Raw genomic sequence first — 12359 nt, 5'->3', positions numbered from 1 at the left:
GGTGGGGAGGAGGATGCACCCACCCTGACAGTGTGCGGCAGCCAGGGTCAGGACTAGCAGGTTTGGCCTTATGGCAAATTTGTATTTGCCATTTTTGCATTTGTAGTCATACTTCTGCAATGCAAATCTGTAAATATGCAATGACTTTGCTGTAAACAAAACTCAAACTCCAAATCATACTGAAGCTACTGTAAAATTTGTAGTTTGCAGAAGTGTTTGTTGTATTTGTGAAATAGATTATGAAATAAAGGAGTAAGGTTTTAGCATTAAGAAAATTATTCTCTGTCTTTATCATTAGCTGTTCATTTACCCATTCTATTTTAAAACTGCATGTAAATGGTGAAACTGAGATAGTGTGTATGCAAATAACACGTTGATATACATTTTTTCATCACAAGGAACTGTAACATCATTTGCATATCTGTTTGTCCACTGAACATAATTTAGGTATTCTGTCTATCCATCTTTCTGATCCCTTATTTCCTCTTGGAGTGTACCATACATATATACATTCACTTTTTTGCTTGTGCACACACTGGTTGGCCTCTACTAGTACCTCCTTCACACATGAACACCCCCCCCCCACACATATCCCATCCTTCCAGCTTTCAACACAGCTTTCTCCTAAAAGCACCCTCAACTTTGCTGAAGGAGTTTATCTTTACAAAATCATTGCTCTTCATCCCTTCAGTATATCCACATTATTAAAGTGTATTCCTCTGCATCCTTTCTACTACTGCACAATATACACCACTTGCACAGGTAGCACAGGTGCTCGTACTTCATCTCCCATAAATACTTTCATTGCTCTCACTCTCCCATCTTGTCAATGAGCATGCCCCTCATATACAACTCATTTCCTTAGCATGCAATTTTGATTGCTGTACCCTATTCCATTTCTGGCTTCTGATCCATGCAGCAATATTAGCAGGAGAATACATCCAATTCTTTAAACATCTTTTTTTCATGCAGACACACTGTTTTCTTTCATGACTCTTACAAGCTATCATAACATGCTGACCTTTCACATCCCTCTCTTTTACTTCCCCATCCATCTCACCATGTTTATGACTACCTAGCACTGTCCATAGATATTTAAACTTTCTCTCATCTCCCATAACCACCTCACACCTTTTTACAACTGGCACACTGTAGCACATCCTTCAATCACACTTCACTTTTCGCAAAACCATCACCTTGCTTTTTCCAGCATCCATTTTCAGTTTCCATGTAACACATATCCTAAGGAATTGATTCACCACAGTCTGAAGTTCCTTTTCACTCTCAGCTAATAAGACATTGTCATATATATATATATATATATATATATATATATATATATATATATATATATATATATATATATATATATATATATATATATATATATATATATATATATATATATATATATATATATATATATATATATATATATATATATATATATATATATATATATATATATATATATGCTTGTGGAATGCTGATTGGTGGCTTGCTAGTCAGCTAGTGTTATGCTGAAATATGAATGAGACTCAGTCTACAAACTATTGTTTAATTCATTCAAGCAACTTCAAGTTTCAAGCTGTCTGAATGAAAACAGTATGGAGTTACCAGGAAGTAATGTTCTAGAATGTGTTTGATGATGCTTCCATTAATGTATATGGATTATAATTATGTCATATGTGGAGACATTAACTCTTGACATAATATGGAACTGTAAGAGGAGAGCATCAAGGGTTAGGAAATAAAATAAATTGAAAATATATTTACTATCTTGATCACAACTGAAAGAAGAAAACAGACAAGGGGCAAAAAATGTAGTTCTCTTGGGTGTGCAAAATAATGAGCTATCTTTCACCTACAAACTATTACTTGATCCAGACTTTCTTTTGTGTCATCAATAATTACACACACACACACACACATATATATATATATATATATATATATATATATATATATATATATATATATATATATATATATATATATATATATATATATATATATATATATATATATATATATATATATATATATATATATATATATATATATATATATATATATATATATATATATATATATATATATATATATATATATATATATATATATATATATATATATATATATATATATATATATATATATATATATATATATATATATATATATATATATATATATATATATTGTTATTCACAGTGAGGTATAAAGATAGTGAGGAGAAAAATAATAATAAACAGAGAAATGAGACAAAGATGATGCAGGAAAGAGAGAAAGACAAAAGATGTCTGAGATAGATGCCTGCCTTCACTCCCCCAGTTTACTTTGAAATCCCATGCATCTACTTAATCTTCTTCCCCTATTAAATTTCCTTGCTTCCTTTTGTTCCCTCATGTTGAGTCCAATATATTATACAACAGAAGAGTTGACCTCGCATATAGAATGATCAGATCCTACCCAGCCCCTGTAGTTACCCAACAATAATTTTTGCAAGATTGTCATCTTTTTATAGTAAGCTTGAGTGAGTGAGGTGAGCGTGCTAGCTACCTGCTACCCCTCTCTCGTTTCTTCCCTGTTCCTTCCCCTTTTCTGTTGTCATGTGACTCGTCCCAACATATCTGTGAGCACATGTGTCCCTTTGTCCTAGCACCTGAGTCAGGTACTTGTTGTCACAAGGGAAGGACACAGATAAATTTCTTGAGTGACGGAGCACTGGCACGTGGGTCAGCAAATATATTAGAGGGCCATTATTAGTAACTGTTGCATAAGTATTAGTGGCAGTATGACCCTGCCTTTGCTAGGCAGGATAAGCACCAGTCACAGGCTTTAACTGAGTGTTCATGCCAGTTTGATTTATGGTGAATTACAAGTCTTACCCTCTCCGTCACTGTCTAAGTGACTGTGTTATGCTGGGAACCTCCCTGTGGTTTTTCTGAACTTCTTGGGCTCTGTCTGTCATGGTGCACTTGTGTAATCATTGTTTTTGTGCTGTTAAATGTGACTGATTTCTAGAGCTGCTGCTGGGAGCTCTGAAATCAGGGGATTTTTATAATTCAGTGTGTGTGTAGCTGCCTGTAGGCCTCTAGGAGACTGTGGATAGACTATTCATATGCAGGAGGATATAATATTCTGTGAATGTGGGTGGTTTTTGCCTCTAGTGGGAGGTAGCTCACAGAATATTATAAACCTCATACTTGTGTGTCCTGTGTCTTAGCTGTGCCTCCTGCCCCCTCCTCTCAGCACATGGTTTGTGATTCATTCTTGTCAAGTAGGAGTTGGCTTGGTGTTTAGTATATTCCTTTCACCTTGGGCAGGAAAATGGAGTGGCAATCTCATATATTTAATTGTTGCAGGAGACCAGTAGGACCCTGTACAGTGTATATGCACATGTGTGCCCTGCACTAAGTTACATAGGAGGTAGCCTAGGGAAGCTGACCTGAGTCAGTGGCAGCTGTGAGAGGGGTTGAACCTGGGTCATAACAATGTGTGTATATATATATATATATATATATATATATATATATATATATATATATATATATATATATATATATATATATATATATATATATATATATATATATATATTTCATGTCTTGTTCCTTAGTGCTAATAAAAAAAAAATATGGTTGAATTTATGAGTGAAGGAAGTCAGAACTCTGAGGGTTATTAATGAGTTATATAAACAGAGGGATCTCCAGTGGTGATGAGTTAGTTCTTTTCTGTGGATTGCAGTGGTAACTGATCAAGTTTACAACATAAGATAGTATCAAAAAGTTCCGAAATTAGATCTATTATACATGAAAGTACTTAAGCATGAGCACCACGCCCTTCAAAATGATTCCCTTGAGCAATGATATAGTGCTCCTAAGGCTACTGTCTCTACTGAAACTGGTAAGGGGAGATTTTTTTTGCTCAGGTATGTCTAGCATTTGCTGTTCCTTCAGATGCAGCTTAATCTTCAGAAAGAATTCGCTCATTAGGCTATAAACACCCATGAGTCCTATAGCACGCAAGGAATGAGGTGCTACAACTTGTCAGTGCTGCACAGTATAAAACCCTGCGGGAGTTGTTCCACAAGGTTATGTGTAGCGTGGATATTTATTAACTTAACTACACATTCTATAGCTAATGCACACCCTTGATAAATAGGATACAAAAGTAAAAAAAAAAAAAATGTAAGGATGAACATCAGTATATACTGCTTGTGCAATTGAGCATTGAAAAATTATCCAAGTATAATACAATGAAAAATTTTTTGGAATAAAAGAATTATGCATATGTACACATTACAGAGGTGTATAATAGAAGAAATTGGCTAACTGTATCTTGAAATATGATGCTTTAATGTTGGGAGACAGTCTAAGCTAGCCCACCTCACCGGACCTGATTTTTAAAGTTTCATGATATCAATAAAGGGGTTGTTTGGTCGCTGGCAGAGACGAAAAATGAATGCTTAAAAAAAAAAAAAAAAAACTTAGTACTGTACAAGTAGATGTAGTAAATGCGGAAGGTAGTGCGTAGGTGCACGGGTACTTTCTGCATGGGAGAAACTTTTGTGTATAACCTTATCATAATGTGGATAATCATAGAATTATTATTATTTTTTTTATTTCATTTTATTTGAGAGCAGTCACTGTGCGCATTTGTGGGTACTCTCGTCATGGGACAAGAATTAAAGACAAAATTAAATAAGAATATAAGACCACACCATTCTGTACAATGATTAAAAAACAAACAAACAAACAAACAAACATAATTTAAACTAACAATAACGTCTTAAATTAATTTTGGGAACTGCAAATAAAACTTTACACAGCATATTTTTTTGATATCAATAGGAACTTGAGAAAATATATTAAAGGCTGTGGTGGTGGATCACCAGCTGTGTAAGACTGGCATAGTAGATTAATACAGCCTTGATCAAGCCATTGCCATGACGTCATATATTAAATCCCCCAAATGTAGACATCAAATGCACGTGGTGACCTTTAAGCTGGCTATTTTCTATTTCTCCCTCGTTTGACGTAAAATTTTCCTGCTTGTGTTATTTCTGAGGGATTTCTTCCTTTGTCCTAAGGAATAAAGGACACTTACACTATATTAAAGGAAAGGGTTAACGCGCAGCCTCAAGGAACACCCCGCGGGCCTGTAGTATGGCGTCCCAAGGCAGAGTAGTGGGTATCGTCAACATGATGCTGCTCCCTACTCTACTTTAGCCTCTCATTATAACATTTATTAGTTATCAAAGTGCCATGAAGTTCAGGAAATAATATTCGTCGCATCAAAAATGCTATAAAGGTGAAAATTGCTTTTCCAAAAGGAGAGAGGCAGGCAAATACGTGGGATCCGCCGGCCCAACACCTGTCAATTCGCCCACCTCCCATCGTTTCCAGCTTGAAGAGAAAGCTCATTAATATCGTGAAATAAGTGATGAACAAGTGCTGTGAAGTAGTGTGGCGTGGGTTATATGAGGATCAGCTGGCGAATGAAGCGTGCAATGGGGGAGACAGGCATGCAAAGTTTACCAAGCATCAACACACAAACGTGAGTATTGTATGGGATTGTGGTAGCATTTACTATTTTTTTTTTATATGTAGGAGAGGCACTGGCCGAGGGTAACATAAATAAAAAAAAAAAATAAATAAAGGCCCACTGAGGTGCCGGTCCCAGTACAGAGTCGAAAGCGTTAGTCAAAAATACAGGATAAGTGTCTTGAAACCTCGCTCTTGAAAGAGTTCAAGTCATAAGAAGGTGGAAATACAGAAGCAGGCAGGTAGTTCCAGAGTTTACCAGATAAAGGGATGACCTATTGAGAATACTGGTTAACTCTTGCATTAGACAGAATAGGGGTGAGAGAAAGAAGAAAGTCTTGTGCAGCGAGGCCTTGGGAGGAGGGGAGGCATGCAGTTAGCAAGTTCGGAAGAACAGTTGACGTGAAAATTGTGGAAAGAGGCTGAAGACGGTCAGTTAGAGGAGAGGAGTTGATAAGACGAAAAAAATTTGGTTCCACCCTGTCTAAAAAGAACGGTATGAGTGGAACACCCCATACATGTGAAGCATACTCCATACATGGACGGATAAGGCCCTTGCATAGAGTTAGCAGCTGAGGGGTGAGAAAAGCTGGCGGAGACGAGTCAGAACGCCTAACTTCATAGAAGCTGTTTTAGCTAGAGATGATATGTGAAGTTTCCAGTTTAGATTATACATAAAGAACAGACCGAGGATGTTCAGTGTAGAAGAGAGGGACAGTTGAGTGTCACTGAAGAGTGGATAGTTGTCTGAAAGGTTGTGTCGAGTTGGTAGATGAAGGAATTGAGTATTTGAGGCATTGAACAATACTAAGTTTGCTCTGTAGCAATCATAAATTTCAGAGATCAGAAGTCAGGCGTTCTGTGGCTTCCCTGCGTGAACTGTTTACTTCCTGAAGGGTTGGCCGTCGACGAAAAGAAAGAAAAGTGCAGGATGTTATCATTAGCGTAGGAGTGAATACTGTATGGTGTATGATCACGCTGGAGGGGGGAAAAAAAAAATGTCCGCTTTTAAGACTAGTGATTTCATTAATGTAAGGGGTAGTACATTTGTATGTAAATATGCAGACAGAGAACAAAATAACCAGCAAACTACTGAAAACATGAGCCACACACCGTTGATCAGTGCTTCATACTTACGAAAGGGCTGTATTCTTCAATGTGAGTAAATATTAATTGAATTATTATAGCTTCATCAGTTTATCATATTTTATGAATTTGTTATTTTTATGCTAGTATCTTTTTCATAATACGTATGCCATCTTTGCCAACAAAAATGAACGAAGCACCATTTTTGTGTTGACATTTCGTAAATTTTGCTTGCGTGGTGTACACAAACATGCATTTTATTGTTAAGAATGTCATTAAGAATAAACATTCGTACTGCTGAAAAGTTACTCTCTAAGGTCGAAAATTTTAGCATTTTTCCTTTAAACCAGTAATAGTCAACCTGGGTGCATGGTGTATCCCAGGGTGCATTTTTTTTTTTTTCATCAGGTACCTGGAAATGGGATATATACATGATGGGGATACATGACATGGTCACTGTGTATGAGAATGCACAGTACGAAAAGATGTTTTAGGAAGAAAAAAAAAAATGTCATGTAAGGAATGAATTCAAAATGAGCTTAAAATATTACAAATTTATGTATTATATCAGTATATGTATTACACTCCGACGGAACCCGCGTCTCCATGGGATAGAGATGGCACCGTTGCGACTTGCGGGCCGGCGGCGGTGTAGCATGCCAGGAATGTATTGTTCTGTAGACACTGGCTCCGGTAGTAGAAGTATACCCCCAGGTTTCCTTGGAAACACTCAACCACTCTGTGAGTGATAAAGATAGGTGGATGGAAGGAAACACTGGTATGTAGATAGATAGTTTTCATCTACATTTACATTTGCTTCTTTCCCTCCTGAAAAAAAAAAAAAAAAAAAAACGAAAATAACCGAGAATTAAGTCTGATCAACATACCCATGTTGTAATTCCTTCCATCCACTTACTCATAAGTCATGACACAATGTCTTGAAATAGGGGGTCAATTTGCGTTTGTAGCATGTATATCGGAGACAGTAAGGAAGAGAGATGAGAGGAGGAAGAGAGAGAGAACAATGATTTAGGATCAATTAGCAACTTTCTGTATTTAAAATAAAGCTAATACTTTTATCTATATTTTTAGTCTCAAAACTAGTGAAAAACGTGAAGTATTCGTTTTATTTATTTATTTATTTATTTATATTTTTTTTATCCATAAGCCTACGCGCTAGTGTACTGTACATTAATTTCTGAAAAGCTCTCGGTAGGGTGCATGAACTTGGGAAAGGTTGAAGAAAATATCACTAAACGACAGAGGTAACAAGGAGAATACTGCTTTGATATCCCAAACATGTTACATTTCTGTTTGCTCTAATTATTTTGAAATGTTCCTCATATGTGAAGTGTAATCGTAAGGCTTAGCCATTAACATCCTGTGGAGCTTGAGGAGATATTTTAAGAAAGCTTTTAAATAGCTTATCGTGCCATTCTTTGATATGGGCAACGCAGATTTCTAATGTAAGGATTCTATAGCATTTTAGTATCTTTATTTAATTCTATAATCGTTATTTTACTTGAGTTAGGAGCACATGTGTATCTATAGGCTACTGAGTGGACACCAGTGATTGTCTCGGGTCTCGCCACCTCTTGCATTCTTGTATTATTTGTTTTCCTCGGCCTTATGTAAAGTGTCCAGTTTTCTTGCAAAGTTCAGCAGAGCCTAGAGTTTCGTCGAATGAATCGAAATATACTGCACTGCTCTGTAAATATCGTTTAAGAGCTACAAGTGCAATCAGGGCAATAGGCTATATCAGGAAAACGTTCTCAAATCGATTAATTTGGTTATTAATAATCCCCACGGCAAACTCAGTGATTAAATAAGAGAAAAAAGAGAGGAAAGCAAGCTCACTCAGCAGGGAGAGTCTTGCTGGATGCTGTCTAAATCTGTGCTTAGCAACACGGGTAATTTGGCGAGTGTCGTTAGCGCTTTACGGAAAGACGCCCCAAGCCGGTCATTCGGAGAAACTCCTTGTGTGTGTCCGTATATTTCTTCTTGTGTTAGGACGAAATGCACGTTTTTGAAATGTTAGCATAATATAAAGGTCGCTTTACAGTTTCTGTGTTTTTTTTTTTTTCACAACAAAGGAACTTATCTCACCTAATGTCACATCTTTACCATTTATGTAGGATTCCATGCATTCGTAAGAAAAAAAAAAGAAAAAGAAAAAAAGAAAAAGAAAAGAAAAAGAAACCTGTTAACCTGGATCTGAGGCTGCTTCAGAGGTAGTCTTTTGAATGAGGCTCACAGTTTGGTGTATGGTACTGTTTCCCCATCAGCGTCACGCCCACAAACAGTGGAGAGACAACATAAAAATAGTTGGCTATTCTTTGTAAACCTTGCTGAAGGCTTGTTTACTAACTTGATGATTAAAGGTGTTCAAATTCGCGATTCACGTTGGTCTGAAGCGGTTGCTGCAGCGCTTTACTGTCAGAGGGACCTAGGGATATATAATAATAATAATAATAATAATAATAATAATATTAATAATAATAATAATAATAATAATAATAATAATAATAATAATAATAATAATTATTATTATTAATATTATTATTATTATTATTATAATTATAATAATAATAGTAATAATAAAAGGTTGCAACCATGAGGCTGAAAATATATGTATTAATATTTAAAGGTTCTTAGTGGTTACAGAGTGTGGGAGATTACAGTGACAAGTGGAAGTGTTTTACAATGAAAAAAAAAAAAAAAAAAATGAGCTTGGTGGTGTGTGGTGCCTCACAGGCAAGGCTCGGTCCTGCAGGTGAGGGCGATGGCACGTAGCGCCGGGAGGCATATTTCCAAAGTCTGGAAGAGTAGGTGCCAGTCACTCTTGAACAAGTTGATTAAATTTCTTTAGGAATGGCAACTTTGAGTGGGAATCACAATGAGAGTATTTCCGAGAATATCCTGTGGCTGGTTTCGAAGCTGCAGCCGAGCGTCTTCACAGGCGACCACTTACGAGTACACTCCATAGACTTCAAAGGAAAACCCTGGAGGCTGGGGGCACACCCGAGCCTGGGCAGCACTGTGGGCAGCAGTGGGTGGGCGGCGAGGCACTTACTACCGAAGCGAGGCGTTACTAATCGAAAGATTACTTCATAATGACGTAGTTTATAGATAAGAGAAGGCAGATGATTGCAGTGACGCACACACACACAGTGACAACGAATCTCATCACTGCAAACGTTCGTGTGTATATTTCCTCCTCATTTACTGTATTTGGACAGGAATTAAACAGGTCACGCGGAGGAGCCACAGAACGCTTAACTTCTGTGCTTAACCTTATGATGTTTATTGTCTCAAAAAACTCAATTCCTTCATCTATCCACTCGACACAACCTTCCAGACGGCTATTCCTACTTCACTGGTGACTCTCAATTATCTCCCTCCTCTCTGGTGAACATTCTTGGACTGTACTCTATAAATGTCAACTGGAACTTTCACATCTCTTCTTTTGCTGAAACAGTTTCCATGTAGTTGGGCGTTTCGTGTGGCAAAAGACTTTATAAGTGGATCCAACAGCTTCCCGCCTAAAAGGGGAATAAGCAGGGACAAAATAAATAAATGAATAAATAAAAAAGCTGAAAATGAAGATAGATAAATAAGTCAATAATAAATAAATAATAGATAAAAACAAGGTAAATATACAAATAAGTTAATAGAATACATCAAGTAGAATAAAATAATATTAAAGACTGAGCTGCGGCTGCGACAATTCTATTTACGACTGCCACCTCAGGTCGAGAAAGTGGCTTGGGTTTCGGACCTGGATTGCTTCGAGTGGCACGACTGTAATATAGAAGACACCTCAATATAGACCACGGGTTCATGGAGTGGTCTCAGCACGTGATAGGCCTCGAGGGGAAGTATGTTTGGGGTGAACTACGGGGCGGCGCGTGTGGTGTCTGTTTACTGTGTCTGTTGCTTGTGAAATTTGCCTTTATGAAATTGAGTACTGATTTCTTAAGCAATAAATAAAAGCTGCTGTCAGATAAAAGGGACGGGGATAGAAGCAAGTTGGAGTTGATGGACATACTAAGGGTGTTTAGGTATACTTTTTTATTTAGATACTTTAATCTCATGAAAAAAAAGAAGAGCATAAATAGCACAAGTACCGCTAAGTGTAAAAGCAGCGACCTTCACGTGAACACTTCTTGTCCTCGGCGATCCCATGCTGCCTCTGATGCAGGTGACTGATGTAATTAACCCCACGCTAACTCGGCGCACTCACTCTCGCTGTGTTCTGTGATGGTTATTAATCGAAGCCCTTTGTTGGACGAGTTCCTGCTATCTCACGATGGTACTTGTGAAGTTCACAGACTCATAAAGTGCAGGAGTTTCGATACCCTGAGGAACTTGCCGCACGTGAATTCCTTGTAGATCTACTACATACTGGTGGGTTCATTGTGGGTCGGGTGGAAAGACTCTAAATTTGCTATTGGTCAAATAGTTCTGCTTCGTATCTGAGACCACCTGCTTGCATTGACTAGCAGATCAGAATTTTCGCTCCAGCAACTTTACTGATGACTATTTGACGATTTAAGCTTACAGCGTCGTGAAATAATAACAGTAATGGCTAAGTGCACGAATAACAGAAGAGGTTACAGCATACATGCGGGTGAGACGTACCGTTTATGAGGTTGGGCATTATAAGAGCATTGCTCTGCCTTGCGTGTTAGTATGTATACCGGTGAAGCAGCTGAGGGAAGTTCAGTGAGCTCAGCGCAAGTATGAATTGTATAAGAGTATGATGCTAATGCCAACGTGTTCCTCTGAATAATGCGGGGTTAAAACGATAATCTGTCCATCGGAAGTGAGTTTGTCTGCTGTGTGTGTTTTTTTTTTTTCCCTCACATTTCATCATTAAAGTTAACCATGATGACTTTCCGCCAGCCATTCGTCGTGAGAGGCTAGTCTGCCCCTGTAGCCTAGTAGAAGCCAAGGCAAAGGCAAGATACACACTTTGCATTTTTTATTTTCTTGCGTCATTGCCTTCCTTCCCGCGTTCTTCCTCCCATTTTTCATGTTGACACACACAAGGTCGTAACAGGGCCATGTGGGGGTAATCATTGAGGTGTGTGTGTGTGTGTGTGTGTGTGTGTGTAGGGAGCGTAACAGTGGCTGAGGATGAGGAATCGATGACCTGTCTCGTGTACTCGTACATAAAGGCTCGATGGGGTAGGGAAGGCGGGAGGTGGATGGACACTCGGAACAGTAGCAAAACCAATATACGGAACAGTTATGCTTGCCGCACTGATAAAAAGACACACACACACACACACACACACACACACACACACACACACACACATATATGTTTGTACGCACTAGAGATAGATCAGCGGAATCGTAATGAAAGTCGTGTTGTGGCATAATTATGAAATTTGATGCATCGATTCATCACCTGTAGTCCATCTTGAGCCATAGCCTGCCACACTGGCACCTTGAGAAGTCCTTTATCGGTCCAAAAAAAGAAAATTGGTTTTTAATTTCATGCGTCTTAACAAATATGAACAGAGGAAATGCATAAATAGTGACTTTTAATTTTGAAATTATGGTGTATTTCAAGATGTGATATGTAATATTATTATCGCATCCCTTGACCATGAAAAATATTAAACACTAAAATTGTCTTTGCATGTGCATTAGAAGCCAACATACTGCCCAATTGTTTTAGAAGTCGGAGGCGGCAATTTTGTTTTTCTGGCCGTA

General features: G+C 37.7%; 1 long non-coding RNA gene across 1 annotated transcript in view; it reads left to right on the top strand.

Moving 5' to 3' along the window:
* Nucleotides 1-5139: 5139 nt before the first annotated feature.
* Nucleotides 5140-12359, top strand: part of LOC135106775 (uncharacterized) — a 21432-nt gene continuing 14212 nt past the window's right edge. The window contains exon 1 of the long non-coding RNA XR_010271463.1: nt 5140-5562. This is a non-coding gene — a long non-coding RNA (uncharacterized LOC135106775). The remainder of the gene's footprint in view (nt 5563-12359) is intronic.

Source organism: Scylla paramamosain, chromosome 14, assembly GCF_035594125.1.
Source record: "Scylla paramamosain isolate STU-SP2022 chromosome 14, ASM3559412v1, whole genome shotgun sequence".
In the NCBI taxonomy this organism is placed as follows: Eukaryota; Metazoa; Arthropoda; class Malacostraca; order Decapoda; family Portunidae; genus Scylla; species Scylla paramamosain.
This window is presented reverse-complemented; position numbering and strand designations above follow the sequence as displayed.